We start from the raw sequence: 22,630 nt of genomic DNA, 5'->3' as shown, positions 1-22,630 counted from the left end.
TCTTCCATGATATTCTGCCTCAACTCAGGCTTAACACAATGGAGCCAATCATGAATTAAAATCTCTGAAATCATGAGATAAAATAAATCTTTCCTTCTCTAAGTTGTTCTTGTCAGGTATTTTGGTCACAGCAACAAAGAGCTTACTAATAATCATTCATGCAACTAAGATTCTGCATCTTAATAATTTACTGTGTTCCATGTTGACTTAATCATGTGCTTGAATAAGAGAACAAAGTATTTTCTCACTTTTTAAAAGAGCTAAGGTTTTCATTTCTGTTTCTTCTTCTTCCTCCCCCTCCCTAGCCTCCTCCTCCCCTCCTCCTCCTCCTCCTCCTCCTCCTCCTCCTCCTCCTCCTTTTCCTTCTTCTCCTATCATATTACCTTCTATATTTACTTGTGGAATCTTTTATTGTCACTTCGGTTAAATAAATAACTATTATTTCACAGTGATCTATTATCCAACTTCATCAACTCTTCAAATCATTGGGTATTCCTGACATTTTGCTCTCTATTATAGGATACAAATATATAGAGTAAATGCTGAATACAAATATATTAATGTTCACTTCTCCCAAATCACACCCTAAATGAAATATTGATTTCATACTGACTTTAAAATTTTCCAGAGAATCCTAAAAAATCTTAAAAGGAGTAATTTCGCCTTGTGAAAACAGAATTGTTAAAAATTAATTACACAGGTTAAATAACATAAGAACATTGTCAAATAAGAGATGCATAACCTTCCCTAGGTTATATATGTATGGTTAAAAATTATTAATAGAAACACATTTCCAGAATTATATAAAATTACAGAAAGTTCATCCATGCCTTCACTGTCCATGATGTATCCTGGAATACTAAATGTTTATACTCATAATAATACAGGTAATATTTAAAGAGTCATATTTTCCAGAAGCAACCAAATTTCCTTTCAATTTTGTTATTTTTATAACAAACTCTCATCAAATCTTGAACCGTGACCAATGTAAGATTGCTCATCCACAAGAAGTAGTTCTTTTACTCTGATGCATTCCCCCAAAAGCCCTTAAAACTACCTGCAAAGTAGAATGCTTTGCCTTCCACAAAAAGGGCTGTCAGACACGTGGGGAGGACAAAACAAGTCCTCTGGAATACAAGCCTCTAATGGCATTACTTAAATAACTAAAATTAAACCACTGGACTGAGCAAGAATTTCCAGAACTCTAGTAAAGAAACTGATGAGTTCATGAAAATGCTAATCCCAGATCCAGCAGGACAAGAACAAATCAAGTGAGACTGAATGAATTGATGAACAATGATTATAATTTTTATGGCTTTGGGGGGATTTAAAGAAACTCTGTGTGTGTGTGTGTGTGTGTTACCAGGGATTGAACCCAGGGGCACTTGACCACTGAACCATATCCTCAGCCCGATTTTGTATTTTATTTAGAGACAGGGTCTCACTGAGTTGCTAAGTGCCTCAAAATTCCTGAGGCTGGCTTTGAACTTGCGATCCTTCTGTCTCAGCCTCTCAAGCCGCTGGGATACAGGGGTGCACCATGGCGCCTGACTCCTCCTTCTTTTATCTATAACTCATAATCATTTCATAGGTTATATCTTGTAAATAGAAACAAAACATCTATCTTTTTTCTCTCCCTTACTGATGCCTCCAGAATTAGGAACTCTTGTTAAGTTCCTAATTCTTCTCCTGTGACAATATAAGTATTTGCATATATGTTCAATACTAATATCTTCTCCTGTAATGACAATTAATTGGAAACATTGGTTATCTAACCCTGGCTTTGTCCAGAATGTCATGTTTGGGAATGACAGACATAGAACCAATATGACCATACAATATTGTATCAGTAAGAGTTCTCTAGAGGAACAGAATTAACAAGGAGAATGATTGTATAGAGGGGATTTATTCTATTGGCTTATATGTCCAGAAGCTGTATAGTCCACAATGGCTCTCTGCAGGATGATGAGCTAGAAGTACCAGTAGCTGAGCATTCCAAGAGGCTGAAGCCTTAGAACAAGAGGGATAAACAGTGCTATCTCAGTCTGAGATTGGAGGCTTCTGGAAACTCCCTGGAAAATCACGGGCAGAGTCTTCTTTGGAACAGTGAAGGCAGGAGAGTCTATATCCTCAGGTAAACGCAGCAACAATCAGAAGCCCTTTCCAGAAGCATCAAGCTTGCATCTGTTGCTGCTTCCTTGCTCTTCTAACATTTATTCCATCCAAGCCACCATCTTATTGGACAATGCTACCCATGCTTAGGAAGGGTCTCCACTTCAGTTGGCTGTACCACTTGCCAATCATTCCTAGACATACCTTCATTGACACACCCAGAAGCCTCTTAATCCTGGCATCTCTTAATCCATTCAAGTTGACAATTCAAATTAACCATTACAAATTCAAAAAGACTAAGGGTGATATTATGGAGCGAATGCTTACAAAGCTGTCTTGGAAGACCTGGTTTCATGCCTGGCTTAGAGGATTTTCTGCTTTACAGGTGAGTAAGGAGGAGCTTGTCTTAGAAGACCCAAGAACCTCAGGATGTTCTAGGGATCTCAGTAAAGAAGGAATTCATTCAAACCTACAGGTAATATAGGTGAGGTCTGATGGCTAGTTCTTGGCTTGTTTTGTTAGCTTTGAATGGCCTTTGAACATCCAATCTAAGGTTCCTCATGAAGAAATCCCAGCAAAACAAACTTTTAAAAAAGACCTGTGTGGTCAGTTACCATTCCTACTACACTTGTATAAATAATCAGGCTGTACCTAATGAGACCAGGTTTATTCTGTAATAAATAATCTTACTTTGATTATCTTTTGGTCAAAGAAAGGGACTGTAGAAGGAAATTTTGTATTTCAACAGAAAGCTATCATACACCCTGTGATTTATCAAATTCTAATCCTATTTCTTACATTTGAGATTATATTATCTATCTTTAAACAGGACTAGATACTGTCATCTGCATATATTATCAGTTCTTACCAAAATTTAAATTCTTCTGCTTTCCTCCAATATCTCCAAAATCCTCCTTTTCTCTTTCTCTACCCAACTGGGGTCCATGAAAACTAAAGCCTGATTTCCTGGGGCTGTACATTGCTTTGTCTATAAGATAGTTCCCAAAGATCTGAAAAAGCCCTGTGAGCAGAAGCTGGACAACTTCAAAGTCTCATCAAGAGATTAGGTATGGACAATCTCTGTGCCTGCAGCTGCTGCTCCGTGGACCACTCAGGATGTTGACCAGAACAGCCACATTCTCCTTGTTCCACTCCAGGAAGGAATCGTGTGACCCCGATGCCTGTTACTAACAAAGACATTAAAACCACAGACTGGGAAAAACATCACGTTGCTCCTTCTATCCTCCCTTTATTATCTAAAACCTCTCCCAACCCAATGTTTGAAAGGCTTAAAGGATCACCCCCTGAACTCAGAACTGTTTATTGTTTGCTCCAACCATTGTTTTTATTTTCATTTCTCATTATAATCAATTATTTTTTTTCTCTGCAGATTTGCTTGTTTCCCTTTCTATTTTTATTTATTTATTTTTTCCTGTACTGAGGATTTAACCAGGGGTTCTTCACCATTGGACTATATCCCCACCTCTTTTTATTTGAGACAAGGCCCTCGGTAAGTTGCTAAGGCTGGTCTCGAACTTAGGATTCTCCTACCTCAGGCTCCTGAGTGGCTGGGATTACAGGCTTGTGCCACCACCCAGCCTTGCCTCCCAATATCTCCCAATATCTAACATGAGTTTTTTCTCCACAGCAATCAATCAAGCTCCCTGTCTGTGAAACTTCTTAGGAAGTTTCAAATAGAGGAAATAAAAGAACCCCAAATCCAAAGGTGGGTGCAGATACAGATCTCATCTGAATGGAATTCATGTGATTAAAGCTGAGCTTTATGAGAGTTGGTTGCTACAACTCCTCCTTCCCCATAGTCCAGGGAGGTCTCTAGTCAGGGAAGCAACTGATCTTGGCAGCCGCACATTCCCTGCAAAATAATGTTAACAAGACTCATCAGATCTTTTGTCCCTTGAAAGTACCACTTCCTCATCCCTTTTGAGTTGGATTATAAACCTTTTCCACTGAATTACTCATTCCTGAGTACTCCTATACAGGCGTGGACAAAATTTGTCTCTTCATTACCTTGAATTTGCACACTCCGGGTCCGTTCAAGCATAATATAATAGAGAAAAAGGTTTGTTCTCATCTTGTGAGTTTGCATGTCTGTACAACTGTAACAACTTCTATGCATTGCATAAGATACAGAAGAAGTAAGTGAATGCTGCTAACTGCATGATGACTCCTTATCAAATGGGAAGTCATGATAAATGTGGAATTGTGTTAAAGGACAGGCACTGTAGGTAGAGTCAAAGGAAAGCTGGCTTCAGCTTTGAGTCCAGGTCAAACTCTGCATGAAGTTCAGTCCCTGAGCTCGGCAGGAGACAGAGAGAGAGATGTGTCCAGACGATAAATGAAATTTACACCATACGTTTGTTGTGAGGACAAGATGAATGATCCATATACAGCACTAATCCCAGATTATAGTGCATGCAAATGCTGAATTACTGTTACTAATGTTACTGTGCATTTGCCGTGCAACCCTGAGCAAGCTACTGAATCTCTCTAAACTTCAGTTTATTTTAGCAAATCATATAAAAATAACTGTGAAAACACAAAACCAAAATGTAAATGGCTGTATAAGTGTTCATTGCACTTAGTGTCAACAGCATGGGCTGGGGTGTGCCATGTTGACAAAGGAACTCAAGATCTTGGTGTTTCTTACTCATGCTGCACACCCATTCTGGGTAACTGCAGGGGGACCCATCATCGTCAGGCCCAGACCCAGGCTGACAGCTCTATCTCATACTTGCTTTCTCAATCATGGTGGTGGGAAAGTAAAGAGACTGATCATCTCCCCACAGGTGAGATCAGTAGTGGCAGAGGGTGCAATTATCATCATTATTTCTTCTTAGGTCAATTTCATAACTGAAACTTATTCTGTCTAAAGAGAGAGTTTTTCTGTTTGTTTGTGTTTCTTTTTGACTCCACCAGTTCTATGCCCCTGAGTTTTGCTGTAATGAGATGACAAGGTGCGTAAAAGACTAGGCAGCTGAGGTCCTGGCAATTGTGGTGCTCTGGCTGGAGGATCTCTTGAAATGTAAGTCATCTGAAACAGTGTGTCTGAGGGATCCTGGACACCACACCCTGCTGCGTCACCCTCTGACTGTACTTTAAGTCCCATTGCAGAAGGTCAGATGTGCTAATGAGATGGAGAGGAGACTGACACAGGATGGAGTATTGCCACACAAACATTGGCACCAGGACTTTTTATAATGGAGATATTTTAAGGTGATCCAAAACCTCAGTTAAACTTGGGCATGACCTGTTCAGGAGTGTCCTGGACATGCCTGCCTGTCCATACCTTTCCCATGTTCCATCCCTTAGTTTGTGCCTCACTGTCTATTTCAGACAGGTTCTGCCTGGCTGGTGAAAGATGGCAGACCACAGGGCCCTTAGTTCAGAGTTACTGTCACCTGAAGAGACTCATTCTTTCTCAGTCCCAATTCCAAAATTCCTGGGTGAAAGGCTAGGAAGGGGTTGGCCTAAGCCAAGGTAAGGTGTTCAATCACGCAAATGAGGGCTACAGATGCATCTTCCCCTTGTGTGAGTGTGTGGGCTGGGGGTGGGGGCATGAGGTCAGGGTCACTATGAACCAGCACACATAATGAAATCATCTGTAAGCTGGCAAGCGGGTCCCTCTGGAGAATGATGTTCTCAGAAAATTAGAGGAGGCTCCTTGGACCCCAGCTTCTTCCATCTGGTCCCTATAAGGCACATGTTAGCACTATGGGATTTTTCTCACTTGGGAGATAAATCGTCAAAGAAGGGGCCCTATCAGGTTTTAATCCTTCAGTTCACCTTGATTTTGAGGGTTTGACTGAATGTATTCATGTTTACAGAATCGTGCCACGTTCTTGACTACGGAATAATCAGTGAAATATCTCACGAGTCCTATTATTATCATCACCATTTCAAAAATGTGGAAGAGAGAGAGAGCAAGAGAAGATGGAATTCCAGCCTGGGATCATGCAGCCAGCACATGCCAGAACAGGGATTTCCACCTTCACTTCACTTCTCCATGTCTGTGGTCATAACTGATCGTAAGGGAGCATAGCCGCCAAGTCTCAGGGACGATGATTCATGGTCATTTCCTCCCATGACTTACTATAGCTGTGGGACCTCAGGCACGTCGATTTCTCTGTGCCTCAGTGTCCTATCTGTGAAACAGGATGGCTGAACCACTGCAAGTGGGAGATGAGTTGAGTCTTGTACAAGGCCGGGAGGCACCAGGTAGCTAACATGCATATTATTATGAATATTTCAGAAGTCAGGGAGGGCTTCCAAGGATATGAATTAAATACTGGGGCTTTATTACCTCTCATCAAAAGATGAAAAAGAGGAGAAGGCAAAGAAAATGGTGTGAGATTGAAAACACACCCCTGGCGGGGGGTGGGGGGTGGTCAGGAAAGAGAACTATTTGGCTGGAAGAGGGGATGAGCAGAAATAAAAGTAAAGCTCAGGGCTAAGATGTTGCAGACCCCTGAACAACCAGGAGGGAAGCTGCACTTTGCCCTGAAGGAATCCTGGAGAGGAGACAAGCTGAGCTGGTGATGTGTGTTTTTGAAGACTATTTTAGAAGGGGAGGGAAGAGGCCAAGGGAAGCCAACAACGCCTAGTCTATATGTTATATAGCTTCTGTCAGTGAGGAAGCCTCCAATATAATGAGAACAGACCTACCCTTATGGGATTTTTGAGTTAAAAACCAGGTCTGTTGTAGTGTCTGCAGAAAAAAAAAATCCTGACCCTTGTGTAATCTCTAGAAGGTCCCAGGAAACAGCAATTTGAACAGCATTGAAAAGTGGCTTCTCTATGTAACTGAAAAAAAAAAAAAAAAAATGATCTCAGGCCCTTCATCCCATGCTGCTGCCGCCACCTCGTGGCCAATATGGGGAATTACCACCGACTCTACACCCACCCAGGGCAAAGACACCCAAGCCTCCTCCCTCCACTGTGGGCAGAAGGGAAAAGATTGTGTGGATCTATAACACAAGAGGAATGTTTCCCTTTTATATAGTGTAACCTGGGAATTTAATAATAGGCGAAAAGAGTATCTTTGGAGATGAGGGTCTTAACAGTTGTGATATGCTGGGGATTCCTCATTTTACAATCAAGAAAAAACTCCTTGAGAGAGACATCTCTGTTGCCCCTCTTGTAAATTTCTTGCATCCGAAATAAACACTATTTTCCGCCCCTGATCCAAACAAGACGGATTCCTGGACTGCATTGTCTGGAGAGGCGGATGCGAAGTGACAGCAGAGCCACCACTGACTGCACCTGCGCAAGCCCACGGGGCCCTGGGTGTTACGTCATGCCTGGGGGCTCTCAGCGTCTCTGCAGAGCCATCCGCCCACGTCCCTGCAGCGAGAGAATCCTGGCACACCTGGTGTTCCCTGTAACGTAGTTTCTCTCTGAAAACTAAGGAAAGGAGAAAGGTGTTACTCTTTATTTCTGTTGTACAGAATGCCCGTCTTCAACGCTTTTGTGAGACAGAGACATGAGGAATGTGCCAGGAGTTACAAAGGGAAAGTGGTAACACGGGAGTTAATGAACCTCTGTTTCCGCCTGTGTGCAGTGGGTGATCGCTCCCTGGTGGAGTGTGGGGAGGGACAAATGCATCGTCCTTGCCCTTTATTCCACTCCACCCCAGACCACCTCGCAGGGTCCTCTTCCCGCCTTATTCCCTTTAACTATTTAAATATTCATGTCCAGGCAATCATTTCAAACACGGATGTAGGTGAACAACCATAGGCTTATCAACTCTTCTGTCCAAAAGGAGAGGCAGGGAGGCTGTCCATAGCAGGGAGGCTATGGTAATGAGCACATATCCAGGGAAGGTTCACATGTACTAGAGGAAGCCCAGGGGGGAGGAAATGGGGATCTGGAGGGCAGAAAAGAAGAGAGGTTAAGGCAGGTGTCCAAAGCCACCTATCCGGTCAGTGACGGGGATGGGAAAGTGTGAAGAGACCTGTTTTATTGGAAAACAAACAAAAACCTGCTTGATGGCGCTGAGAGGCGCTGAATGAGAGACGGTGGTCGCACATTGCCCCCTCGTGTTCGTAAGCGTTTATTGCACCTTGACTGCATCTTGAGTTTCTATTGGGCTCAGGCTTGGTTGGTCCTACCTTACAAATGTTCTTCCCAGGTGTTTTGGGTCTTACAAGTGCTCTTCCCAACAGTCTGATGAGGACCAGTTTCAGTGTTTACCAACGTTTGCATAATGGTTGACCATATAACTCCTCAGAGGAAAAAACAATCACAGAAAAAGAGAAGTCAGCTTGGGCTCTTCTCCCTGCACACTGGCAGGGGTTAAAAAGCATACAGTTGATTATATGTCAATCATATCTCAATAAAGTAATAAAAAATTCTGGGCTTTATAGGCAGATTACTACCACATAATAGCTGTGTGTCATTGGGTGGGCTGTCAGTCAACCTGGCTGCACTCCACAGCACCACTGTGCTAGGAAGCCAGAGATGAACACAAATGACTTCAATCTCCAGTGGCTGGCAGGGGGTGGAGGATTCAGGCCACAGGAGGGCATTCTTAACACAGCACCTTAGGTGTCAGGAGAGGTAGATATTTGGACTCTTTATCTGAAACAGTAAATGACAGTGATGAAAATTCTCAAGGGACCTTTCAGTTGGGGACAGCAGTAGGTCTGAGAATGGGGTGGAGGAAAAGAGTGGTGTTCAGAGGGAGGAATTGTATAGACCAGTACAGTGTAAAGAGAGCATAACACGAAGTGCAAATTCAAGCCCCAGATATGATCTTAAAATTTCTAGTGGCTTCATTAAAAAAGTTTTTAAAAGTTTAAGAATTTTATAATACATTTTATTTAATCTTATATATCAAAATGCTATTCACATATAATTGATATCAATTGTGTGTGTGTGTGTGTGTGTGTGTGTGTGTTATGCTAGGGACTGAATCCAGGATCTTGCACACATTAAGGCAAACGCTCTGCCACTGAGCTACATCCCTCATCTTCAAAAACTGTTAATGAAAAGCAGTATGGAGATTCCTCAAGAATCTTGGAATGGAACCACCATTTGACCCAATTATCCCATTCCTTGGCATATCAATGTTTATAGCAGCTCTATTCACAGTAGCTAAGCTATGGAACCAACCTAGGTGTCCTTCAACAGATGAATGGATAAAGAAAATGTGGTACATATACACAATGGAATGTTACTCAGCCATAAAGAGTGAAATGATGGTATTTGCTGGTAAATGGATGGAACTGAAGACTATCATGCTAAGTGAAAGAAGCCAGTCCCCCCAAGCCAAAAGCCAAATGTTCTCTCTAATATGCACATGCTAACTCACATTAAGAGGGGGTAGGGAAGAATAGAAGTCCACTGGATTAGACAAAGGGGAATGAAGGGAAGGGAGGGAGTAGGAATGGGAAAGACAGTAGAATGAATCAGATATAACTTTCCTATGTTGCTATATGAATACACGACTGGTGTAACTCCACATAACGTACAACCACAAAAATGGGAAGTTATACAATGTGTATATATGATATGTTGAAATACATTCCACTGCCCTGTATAAATAAAAAGAACAACAACACCAACAAAAAGTTAATGAGCCTGGTGTGGTGGCATATGCCTGTAATCCCAGCAGCTTGGGAGGCTGAGGCAGAACGATCACCAGTTTGAGGCCAACCTCAGCAACTTTGCGGGGCCCTAAGCAACTTAGCGAGACCTTGTGTCAAAATAAAAAATAAAAAGGGCTGGGGATGTGGCTCAGTGGTTAAATGTCCCTGGGTTCAATCCCTGGCACCAAAAAAAAAAAAAAAAAAAGAAAAGAAAGAAATTGTTAATGAGATATTTTGCTTTTTTTTTTTTTTCTAATACTAGGTCTTTGCAGCACATCTCAATTGGACTAGCCAAATTTCAAATGGGATACCTAAATGGTCTGTGGCTGTGGCTGTCATATTGGATGGTGCTGCTATAACATGTTCTACTGGGTTTTAAAGAATCATGTTGGCATGGAAGAGGGACAACACTTTTATGTAGTTCACCAACCCTTTGCTTGAGCTGGAGGTACATCATACTGGCTGCTGCCTGTTTGGCTCAAGGAGACACTGACCCAGGAGGTTCAGAGATCACCTGTTTCAGAATTATCTAGGCTTCCTCTTAAACAAAACAAAACTGAACAAACAAACAAAAAACTCAGATTTCTCAATCCTATCCTGTCCCAAAGATTACAGGCCAAGAACTTGCATTTTAAATAAGATTCTCAAGTGAATTTTCAGGTCCAAACGCTTCTTTTTTTTCCAGTGTGGACAATGCATTGTTTTGAAGGGCAAAACGATATATCTTCCTGTTTTTTCCTGTGTCTCCTTTTAGACAGTGTGGCTGAAACAAAGGTGGTGGGGTGAGGAGGGAGTTAATAATTATGGAGTGGGCATGACTATCTTGCCAGGTTTTCCTATTTCGATTTTCTTCACCTGGAATTGAGACTTGGCTGTGCTCAATCACTTACGCCAACATGCAGCATTCTCCTCCGGCCCACACAGCGTGGTGCAGGCAGACAAAGTAAATTTTTCCACCAGATCAGAGAAGGCGATACTTACCACCAGTGGAAAACCAGCCTGTGGCCCATCCAAGACTGTGAGTACCCCAATCCCAGATCCTCACAATGTTCCCTCACCTTGCCTCATCTCCTCCACCAGAGGAGGCAAAAGGAGGAATTTCTTCTTATCTAATTTATATCCTTTAAAATTTGTGTGTTGGGAATTGTCTTCTATGTGACAGTGCAACAGAGGTGGGTCTCAGGGAGAAAGGCGCTGTCCTCATGATTGGGTTAATGCTACTGGAAAATACCTGGATTTCAAGATTCATTCCTTTTTATTCTCCTGCCATGTTGATGACATGGTTCCTCCCCAACAGAGTGCACTGCATGAAGGCCCTTGCCAGACACCAGTTGCGAGTACCTTGATCCTGGCATTTCCAAATTCCAAAATTCTGAAAAAAATACATGTGTTCTTTATGAATTACCCAGTCTCAGGTATTCTGTTAGAACAACACAAAACAGGCTAAGATACTAGTCTGCTCTCTGATTATTGTCTCCCTCCCTCAGAACCTCCTTCTATGAAAGCTCTGTGTGTAAAGACAGACAAGAGACACAGTAGTGCTATAGAAGCAAAGCTGTCAGAAATCAAGACATTTCATATTTAAAACTAGTAACCTCGCTCTCAGGATAATGCGTGTTTTTGATACTAAATACTAAGCTATTTATTCTGTGAAGGATTCCTAGGTACATCAATCTTATCAATATAGCTACTGCTATATCCCAGCACATATGTAAGAAAAGAGAATCTCAGAATTTTAGTAACTTTTCCAAAATCACACAGCAGCAAGTGCATAGTGGAAACAAAACACTGTTAGACCCCAAAAGATGGGAGAGGAAAGAGCAATGAATGGAGAGACATGAAACAGGGGTTCCATTCTATTCCCTTTGGGGATCACTAACCAAGTGACTTAATGTACATATTTTATTTTTTTGGAACCTAAGTTTCTTTCCATGAAAATTGAACACTTGAGCTAGATGGAATTGATCTTCTCTCTCTCCTTTTTTTTGGTGGGGGGGGGGACTGTTTATTTATCTGTTTATTTTATGTTAAGTTTCCTGGAAAACAGACTCAGACCCTGAGCACTTCATGCAAAACTAGTAACTAGTATTTATTGGAGAATGCTCTTGAATGATGTCAAAAGCAATAATCGGCAGAGGGAGAAGTTGAACCTTGATACAATTTTAATAAAAGTCTATAGGGGGTTCTGAACCTGAGAATTATACTCACTGAGGCAAGGGAGCCAGATCTTTGTGTCCCTAGAAAGACTAGACATGAGTATAGGCTGCCCCCAGGATGGGGGAGTAACCTTGGGAAATTCTTTTTTTTTTTTTTAGCTTATGGTAATTCAGGAAAGGAACTCACCTGTAAGCCATCACTACCCCCAACACTCTCAGCACCAGGGAGATTGGGTGTCCCCAATTAGAAGAAGGGGTTTGGTGTTGTCCTTCTCGGATGCTTTTCTATATCATTTACTTTGCCCACTGAGTTCCATCCACCTCTAGAAGCAGCTGCTACAGGATTCTCCGACTGATCTAGTTTCTTGCAGAAACTTGCAAGAGGAAGAAAGCTAGTGGAAGGAACTACACCCCAACCACAGGAGTCTTAAGTCTGCAACATATACTCACCTCATATAGCCCCCTCCTCTGCTACCCATTCTAGATGATCCTCATCCTTGGCTAGCATTTCTGCTTGTGGCATCCTTGATCCCTTCCATTGAGGTCTGAGTTCCTCATGCCATGGCACCAACTATGGTTGCTATACTTGTCTAATTTGAGCTGGAGAGAACACAGGGATATCTCACTGGATCACTTGGGGGTCACATTTATTTCTTGTCCTTCTGTGTAACAGGAGCTGAATCTCTTCTTAATGACCAGCTCAATTATATCTGCAACTATGGTGATTCCTTCCTTGACTGCCAAACTCTTGCTACCAGGGGCCTTAAGTAACCAGGCTTCAGACAGCCTTACAGTTGAATGGAACACTTGCCACATTTCTCTTGATCCCTGTCTGAGAATCAGGGTTTCTAGTTATGTAGAACCTAGAGTTTTAGGACTGACAAGCACAGATTTTCCAAGTGGATCATTGAGAACAATGATGAGCTGGATAATTTCTATTTCAATCTCTTCATTCATAGACTATAAATACCGTACTTCCTTGGTCACAACTTCTTGGTCTGATGCAATGTCATGTGGAATCTCATGTCAAGAAGTCCTATAATCTTCAAACTTATGGTCGTGTTATAGGCAAGAAAGGCAAACCTATACCCAGAATATTTCTTTTGGTCAAGATGAATCTCTATCAAGTCAATGGTGAAAATCATCCCAAGTAGGTAGTTGCTCATAGAGAGAAATGTCTCAGCATTGATGCCTCTTGCTGGAATATTAGTCACAAGGCAGCAGTAGTAGCTCATCAGCTTTGGGGCATGGAAACCTAGCTGTGTGACTCATGCACAGCTTCCGTCTCTACTATTCTGAAAACATTGTTCATGAGCTCTTTGCATAGATGTGATGGGCCCATGACAGGCTGACTGCTGTCAATTGTTAAGGTCATTCTATCTACTAGTTGTTTACTGGCTGTCCTGTGGTGGTTGCTTTCTCTAAGCATTAAAATATGATGGAGGAAACTTCATACTTGTGCCTACCACATACCAATTCTACAGATATCCTTATTCCGGATATTCCAGTCTTTCTTTTCTCAGGGCCATGATCAACAGCCACGTCATTCCCTATAGCCCACATGTCCATGCTTATTCTTACCTCTAATTGCTTCTCTTTCCACACAGTGGGAATGACCACCTGTACTACTCAATTCTCTTGGGAGGAGTTAGCCTCAATAGCAACTCTCAGAACCACCATCTGCATCAAGCGGTGTTTCAAAAGAGTGCAATTTTAACATGTACCCACACACTTGCCAACTACTTTTCAACTAGTACACACTTCTCTACTGCAGAGAGTCAGGTTTTTATCCAGAAACTTAGGCACATAGGTTGTGAGTTTCCCATCAGAACTCACTTCAAACTCTACAGAATGATATCTTTTCCACCACAAATATCAGTAAAACCACAGGGTCTTTGATGCCATAAAGACCAAGTGGAAGAACTGTTTGAATTGAAGTCAGTCTATTAAAGAGTCCTGATGTGTTCTTGATAGGAAGAGCAATGTCTTGTGTTTCAGAATCAGCATGTCAATGAGGCAAAGATGGCTTCTATATTTAAGTATCTCTTATAGTAAGCCTTGTCTACAGAGGAAAGTCACCACTGATCTGAATAGTATTTTTTCCAACTTGTCAATAAAATGGTTGTTCCCCTGGAACGTAGTTTTGGCTGGTAGATTTCTAACTTTATGTAGTCTACCTGTGATTGTATGTCCAAATCTCTGAGCATTTTGTACCCTTTCTCCACCATTGACCCCAAAATCCAAGTGTAACATGCTAAAGCTCTCAAGGGTTATCCAACAGTGTGTAATCTTTATCTGCCAGGGAACTTGTTACAATGTTAAGTCTTATATTGTAGGACAGTGTGTACATACAGAGGGAGGGACTCTTCCTTATCCCTCTTGATCCAGTAGCCTCGGATCCAGGTTTAGATATACTTTCCTCGTTTCTATTTGCACATGTTGATTAGATCCTATAGCTCCTCCAAGATTGTTCGTTATTCTTACTGCATGACTGTTGTGGGCTGTTTGAAATAAATAACTGGGTCAGTCTTGAAGCCGGGCATGGAACTTTATTCACAGGCAGTCTGAAAGGGCAGCAAACAAGTTGCCTTGGCACCCCTCAAACCCCACCACAAGTTAGAGCACACTCTTTGTAGCCCCAAACCATAAGTAAAGTACGTTAAAACCATTGCAACATAGGAAGTGGGTCAGAAGGACCCAGTTCAGGGTACAGCCAGAGTACATTGTCAAAGAAAAATGGAAACTAAAAAGAGAACATCTTACAAAAGCATTTCTTAATAATACATTGTATAAGAATAAAAGAAATATTTTTCAAGTACTATGCATTGCCAAACAGGGTGTGCTTAGCAGGAGTTGGGTTAGAGAGGTGGGGTTTTCACATGGGAGAAACATTTCTTATATGAAATAGAGTCAGGATACAATGGAGTTTTTCTGGGGAAGGCAGATATAGTTTGGCCCACAACATGACAAATCATTCTAAAAGCAGTGTAGTGAAACAACAGTCTATTATTATTATTATTATTATTATTATTATTATTATTATTATTTCTCCACAGTTATAGAAGTTGACTGGGCTTAGCTGAGCAGTTCTTACTCTAGCTCTCTCATGTGGCCAAAGTCAGACACAGACTAGGACTAGATTCTTGGTTTTAATTCTTGCATTATGGGAGTCTCATTAAGGAAGTTGGGGCCTAATCCCACATGATGGAGATTTGGTGTGACCCTATGATTTTTTGCATTGTGTGTTTCTTCCATTAGGCATAAGGTCTCTGGTTTAATTCCTAGGTCCTTGATCCACTTTAAGTTGAGTTTTGTGCATGGTAAGAGACAGATATTTAGTTTCATTTTGTTACATGTGGATTTCCTGTTTTCCGAGCTCTATTTGTTGAAGAGGCTATCTTTTCTCCAGTGTACGTTTTTGGCACCTTTGTATAATATAACTGTAGCTGGTGCAGCCAATCTGGAAAGCAGTATGGAGATTCCTTGGAAAACTTGGAATTGAACCACCATTTGACCCAGCTCTTCCACTCCTCGGTTTATACCCAGAGGACTTAAAAACAGCATACTACAAGGGACACAGCCACAGCAATGTTTATAGCAGCACAATTCATAAATTGTGGAACTAACCCAGCTGCCCTTCAGTAGAAGAATGGACACACACACACACACACACACACACACACAATGGAACACTACTCAGCATTAAAAGAGAATAAAATCATGGCATTTGTAGGTAAATGGGTGGAGTTAGAGAATATAATGCTAAGTGAAGTAAGCCAATCCCAGAAAACCAAAGGTCAAATGTTTTCTTTGATAGGAGGATGCTGACTCATAATGGTAATGGGGGTGGGGAGCATGGGAGGAATGGAGGAACTTTAGATAGGGCAAAGGGGAGGGTTGGAAAGGGAGTAGGAATAATGGTGGAATGAGTTAGACATCATTACCCTAAGTACATGTATAAAGAAACGAATGGTGTGAAAATACTTTGTGTACAATCAGTGACTTGAAAAGTTGTGCTCTATATGTATAACATGAAACGAATTGCATTCTGCCATCATGTATAACAAATTAGAATAAATAAATAATTTAATAAAAACAACCCCCCCCCCCAAACAAAAATAAAACCACAAACCAGTCCAGTAATGAAGAAGGAGGATGTGAAAAATGAAAGCTGGAGGGGAAGACTAGGTAGAAAGGGAAACTTTGCAGTCATCTAGGTGGGAGACAGTGGCCAGCCATGGTGGAAACGAAGAGGTGAGTGCAGGCTGGGAATTGAGTGATGAGACGTGTGGTGTGACCCTATGATTTTTTGCATTGTGTGTTATTAAACATTGGCATATCTAATTAAGATAGCAGTCATACAAAAATACAATTTCAGAATCAACATTTATTTTTGTTGTTTGCATTTGAGGTACCTATAGGACATCACAGTGTCCTAGTAGGTAGTGAGAAATGAGGCCTGAGCATATTCATTGAAAAACTAACAACGTTTCATTGATTATTAAGGCCAGGAACACAAATGGAACAAGTCAGGCCACATGAAGACTTTGGAGCAAGGATCTGTAACTTAGAATATGTGTGTCAATGTCCTCCAGCCAAAGACCAGCATGGAGTTGAATTTATTCCTCATTGCATAAGCAATGATAAGTAATGCAAAAAAACTGTGTGTGTCCCTATAAAAGAGTTTAGAAATGGGGCCCAGGTTGTGGCTCAGTGGTAGAGCACTTGCCTAGTGTGTGTGAGGCACTGGGTTCGATTCTTAGCACCTATTTAAATAAATAAAATGAAGGTCAATTAACAACTAAAAAATATTTTTTAATAAGGACCTATTAAACAGTTTGGGCTTTAGTTGGATGAATTTGAAAAGAATTTAAGAAAGCAGGGATTCAGTTCACTCGAAGTTGGGCGTTAGCAAAAATAGATGCAACACAAATGTCCACCAATTAATGAATGAATTAAATAATGCAATATATCCAATACAATTCAATATTATTTTTCCACGAAAAAGAATACACATTGATACAAGCTACAACATGGATGAACCTAAAAATTCTATGCTAACTGAAAGAAGATAGTTACATGCACAGAGAAAAAACATATATGCTAAGATTCCCTTCATAGGAAATGTTAAGAAATGGAAAATAGAGAGAGAAAGCAGATAAGTGGTTGCTTGCACTGGGGGAAAGGGCTGATTGGGGATGACAGCTACATTTCTTTTTTGAGATGGAAAAAAAATGTTATAAAATTCTCTGTGATGGTTGCACAACTCTGAATGAACTAAAACTCCTGACTGAACACTTTAAATAGGTGTATTCACATTGCTGATGTTGGTCTTTGGTGGGGTTGTTCATGTCCCTTGAGGAAATAACAGGGCCTCATTGTGAGGGCCAGCAAGCTAGGAGTAGTCCTGAGGCCAGGCTCCATGAGTGAGCAAGCTTCTGGGTGCTGGGACTGCTTCTGGATTTTCAGACATGGATCCTCTGGAGTGCTTTGGGAGCACTTCAGTGGACTTGTAACCCCTGAATTTCCCTACAATATTTTTGATGCGAGTATGAATTTTACAGGTAAGAAAATTCATGGAATTCATCAAAAGTTGATTGTCATCAGAGAAGTCTAAGACCCACTGATCCAAATTAAACAGTGAAAAAGACTAAAGACTCTGAAGTGCCAGGATTTTAAGGGGACTTGTAGAAAGAGAAGCTGTAGCAATGGGGGCCCAGGAACCTTGAGGAGAGAAAGAGGAAAGAACGGATACCCTGGGCACAGAAAGGTCAGAATAAAACTCTCTGAAGTAATTAAACAGCCCCATCTTGAGGATGAACAGAAGAGATGCTGTTCTAAGAGATATTTTTGTAAGAAAATAGACATTCATTTCCCCAGAGGGTTTTAGTCATCGACCTGCATGAAATACCTCCTGGTTTTCAGATGCTTTGGGTCTGTGATTTTAGGGAGTCATACTCCTTTCCCCAGAGGCTGACGGGATGCAAAGGTCACTGGTCTCTGTGAGTTACTGGGAAAGCAAGGAAGAGGCTGTGAGCCTCCCCCAGGTCTGCCATCCCCTAACCAGCTTCCTGACTCATCTCATCCAACCTTCTGTGAGCTTTGCAAGGCAACAGTGAGTGGAAAATTTTAAAATTCCCAACTGCATGTTTTCTGAGGCATTCACCAAGGAAACAGGAAGTTGCACACCTCATCAGTCTGTGTCTCCAGCTTATGAATGTGCTCACTCCTTAGAGCCAGGAAGAATTTGCTCACAGCTCCACTTGATCTGAAAAAAGCCAGAGATGAGTTTTCCTGAAATATTCTTGTGTCTTCCTGTTCTTCGTCATCGCGACCATGGTTTTCTGCTTCTACCTGCCTTCATTGCCCATGGGACAAGTGTGTGTACGGGAGAGGATTAGCTATCCCTATGACTTTATTTGGAATATTTCATCACCAGCTCAGGGTCTCTCATTCTGGCAAAAGACCAGATTCCAAGTGGGAATCTGTTACTCACTATTCAATTTTGTTTTTTCTCAAACTCAGAATATTAGAATGATTCTGTAGAAATACTCAGAGTAATGGCTAACGTTTACAAAATACTTATTGTTTACCAAGTAATTACTTTCCAGATACCAGCTCATTTAATCTATACAATTCTATTCTATAAATGCTATTATTATTAACATTTCACAGATGAGAATCTGAGGTATGGATACTTTAACTATTCACACTACTTATTATCTATTCCATAAATACTATGAAACTCTGTCCTATAAAAATGCTGTTACTGTGAATATTCTGCTATTACATATTCAACAAATATTTATTTTTAATTTTTGCAGTACTGGGAATTGAATTCCGGGCCTTACACAGGCTAAGCAAGCACTCTACCATTGAACTTTAGATCCCCAGCTCTCAACAAATATTTTATTACTCCTATTTTGCAGAAGAAAAAGTAAGGCACAAAGATTTTTTTCCCCATTGCTCAATATCACATAGCTGAAGCTTTAACAAGAAGGCAGTGCTATAGTTTGGGATCCATATCTTACTTCTCAGTAGCAGAACACTCATGATCTATACCAACCTTTGCAGAAGGCTTAGGGTCATTCTGATAACCATGATGATGGATGTCCTTGCCCAGGTACACAGTCTCCTTGTCTCTCATTGCCTCCAGCCCCTGGCAGGTTGATTCATGGCTGGAATGGGGGAAAGGTACCATCCATGGCCTAAAAAGGATTCTTGGATATTTGAGGACCTGGAAGAGCATTGTCCTCATGGTGGGAAGTTGTGTGTTGGAGGCACATTCTATGAGGTGAAAGTGCTGAGAGAGAGGCTGAATTTTCCAAGAATGTCCAATGTGATTCATGAATGTACAGACACTGACATTTAGGTTCAGTGAGGCCAGCATTGCCTAGCAGAGGCCATAACCACAGATTCTGAGATCTGGGGTCAGAGTTGTGGTGAAGAAGGCCATGGGTGCTCTGGACTCTTTGGCCCCTCTGGCCTCTCCTCAGCATTTGGACACCCCTCTGCTCACTAGCTTACCCCCATTTTTAGTTCCACTCACTTTGATATTCTTCCTATTATTAAACATTTTCTGGGGAAATATTCTTAGTTGTTATCAGCTGCAGGATCTCATAAAACAATTTACATTTAATAAAAAGATTTTGACTCCCTCAAGGGTCCGACTCCTGACTGCATTAGTGTTAAAACATGAATAATTCAAGGGCGTCTCCATCCCTCCCAACAAGGTTGTGCAGTTTTGTGTGATGTGCTGGTAGTACTGGGCAGCAAGGGTTCGAGGAGATAGCTCCAACCAGGGGATCTTTAGAGCATCCTCATTTGTTCCTCACATCCTGTTGTCTTCTTTTTGCTCAGCACATTACATTCCTGTGTAAGTGGGAAGAGAATGGTTAGCACTCTTGTGAATCTTCCCATTCCATTTTTTAATCGATTGAGTATTTCAATTATGTAAACCTTGAGCTCAGCATCTAAAAGCTACTGTTAATAAACCTATCACACATAATGATAATACTGAAATACTAACAACTAAATATTTCTCTCTGTGTGTACATGTGTGTATGTGTGTACTGGGTGGGGGATGATGTATCTCATAATGCAAAAATGCCAGTGGACCAAGCTTTGGTTTGAAGGTGCTGTGAGGGTGACGTTGTGTTCTGGGAGCTGAAGGGCTGGGATATTAGGATGTAAATGGATACACCTTGAAAAACTACTTTTGGAGAGAGGGCTAGGAAGAAAAATATTTATATATGTACATAACTATATACATATAGGCTGATATGGAAATACAGAGAAAAGTTCAATGTCTCCCTATGACCAGATGGGGACATAAAGAAGATGTTTCTTAAGTGGAAATAAGGCAGTCTATAGGGATCAATGGGCTGAGGAAGAAGGATTTATTCAATGGCAAATGTAAGTAGAGAGAGAGGACTCTTCCTGAAGCCTAGCTCCTGATTTGAATGAAGCCTAATCTGCATATAACATAAGCTATAAATCAGACCAAATAAGATTATGGTGTGTATCATGTGCTTCCGCTTTACCCCTGATATATTTACTTTAAAGAAGAATTAACTTGCTGGCCCGGTTGTGCATGTCTGTAATCCCAGCAGCTCTGGAGGCTGAGGAGGAGGATAGTGAGTTCAAAGCCAGCCTCAGCAAAAGCAAGGTGCTAAGCAACTTAGTGACACCTTGTCTCTAAATAAAACATAAGATAGGGTTGGGATGTAACTCAGTGATCGAGTGCCCCTGAGTTCAGTCTCTGGTACAAAAAAAAGAAGAAGAAGAAGTATTAGCTTGAAATTTGATTTCTCACTGAATTGTACTTAATTAAATTTGCCTTCCACAGATTATATTTTACTTAGGAATGGAGCCTTGAAGATGTATAGTTATAATGCTTGGATACAGAAGAGGGCCCTTGTATCTCAGGAATGGTAGATCCCTTGAATGATGAATACAATGGGAGGTGCAAGCTGCACACTTGAATTTCAGGAAGAGAAAATGATGATGTCCTTAAAAACAGGCCACAAACAAATGGGCAATCAACTCCTTGACTGCTAACTAGCTTTACTTCAGTGGTATAAATTCAGCATCTATAATGTATTGTGGGGAAAGGAAGTGACTTTTTTTTTTTTTGGACTGGGGATTGAACTCAGGGGCACTCAGCCACTGAGCCCCATCCCCAGCCCTATTTTGTATTTTATTTAGAGAAAGGGTCTTACTGAGTTGCTTAGTGCCTTGATTTTGCCGAGGCTGGCTTTGAACTCTTGATCTTCTTGTCTTGGCCTCCAGAGCCAATGAGATTACAGTCATGCTCTACAGTGCCCAGTAGAGGTGACTTTTTATGTAGCAACAGGTGAGCTTCCATGCTAGATGGATGGTGCACAAGCTTTGCCTATGTGAGGCCAGCTGGACTTGAGGTCTCTGGGGTGAACTCTGAGAGGGATTGTGCAAGTTGCAAAAGTGGAGTAAACAAAATGTGGAGGACTAAAGTTCAGGACCTAAGATACACGCTCTGTGAGGAAGGCAGGAGACAATAAGACAGAGGAAACCCACCTGGAGCCTGAGAGCACAGGCTACAGAGAGAATGGAGTAATCAGGGTTCCCAGAGGAGGGGATTAGGTGGCAGGAGGGCAGGTCATCCCCATATGAAACCACAAGAATCATTCACCCAGCCTAAGAAGTCAAGGGTCTTGCTTCCTTGACAGCCTGATTGCATGACCATAACAAAAACAAACGGACTGGAAGGTACAGGTAGGCTCTGTGACAGCCACCAAATGGTCAGAAATAGAGGAAGGGACTTCTAGGCAAAAAGGAGTGAAGACAAGGGGAGACCAGAAAGGCATGTTTGGTACTTAAATATTTCCCTGATAATTGAGAAAGTCTGAATCATCCAGGGCTTCCTGCTGGCTTTATTTGGCCCCCTTCCGTACATTGTGCACACTTAATAATTATACTTGAAACAGCATATATTTAGAAGTGAACCAGATGATAGAAGAATGGAGGAGTGAGGACAGCCAGGCCACAGTGGCTGGATCGTTGACTTCCAGTCAATAGGAGGACATCATGTGCCCAAGTTCACTCTTTTCCACAATAATCCAAAATGGGGGCACATTAAGGCACATGGAGGTAAAGAGGGGTGAGATTAGTGAATTGGCTACAGAGAGGGGAAGAGATTCAAGAAGGAGAAGCATCACCTTGGCTGCAATGGCAATCTTCCTTTGTTCAAAATGATGCAACTCTAATAGGACTGTGTGTGCCCTCTGATCTATGCAAATCCACCTGGTGCCTCATGTCACCACTAAGCCATCTTTCCTGCCTCATTAGAGGAGGAAGTGTTTCCTTTTACTTTAAGCTAATTTCATATCATGGCATATTTGAGGTGTTTAGATCATAGCAGTTAAACACTGAGCTCCTGAGCCAAGCAATTGTGATACTATAATGACATTATCAATAATAATATCCCAAGAACAAACCCTTCTAGAGCAGTCAGTATGTGCCAGGCACTATTCTATGCACTTTGAATATATTATGACCTTATTAACAAATTAGGTATAATTTGTATCCTATAACAAATTAGATATAATTTGTATCTGCATTTTAGAGCTGAAGAAGTCCAGGTGGAGAGAAGTTAAGAAACACAAGATCACATGGCTCTGTGTGCTTGAGTGAGAATCTGAGCTCCTGCAGTCTGGTTCCAGAGCACTTTTATCTTTGCCAGATGCATAATTTGGATTCGTTCTCAAATCCACCCAG

General features: G+C 41.4%; 1 long non-coding RNA gene across 1 annotated transcript in view; it reads left to right on the top strand.

The window, feature by feature from the left end:
• The first annotated feature begins 10,478 nt into the window (after window positions 1-10,478).
• LOC124088269 (uncharacterized) overlaps window positions 10,479-22,630 on the top strand; it is a 79,908-nt gene continuing 67,756 nt past the window's right edge. The window contains exon 1 of the long non-coding RNA XR_006850319.2: window positions 10,479-10,737. This is a non-coding gene — a long non-coding RNA (uncharacterized LOC124088269). The remainder of the gene's footprint in view (window positions 10,738-22,630) is intronic.

The sequence above is a fragment of the Marmota monax genome, unplaced genomic scaffold (genome assembly GCF_021218885.2).
Source record: "Marmota monax isolate L192 unplaced genomic scaffold, Marmota_monax_Labrador192_F-V1.1 WCK01_AAM20220418_F8-fsc00109, whole genome shotgun sequence".
In the NCBI taxonomy this organism is placed as follows: Eukaryota; Metazoa; Chordata; class Mammalia; order Rodentia; family Sciuridae; genus Marmota; species Marmota monax.
The sequence above is the reverse complement of the archived record's forward strand: the minus strand, read 5'-3'. Positions and strand labels throughout refer to the sequence as shown.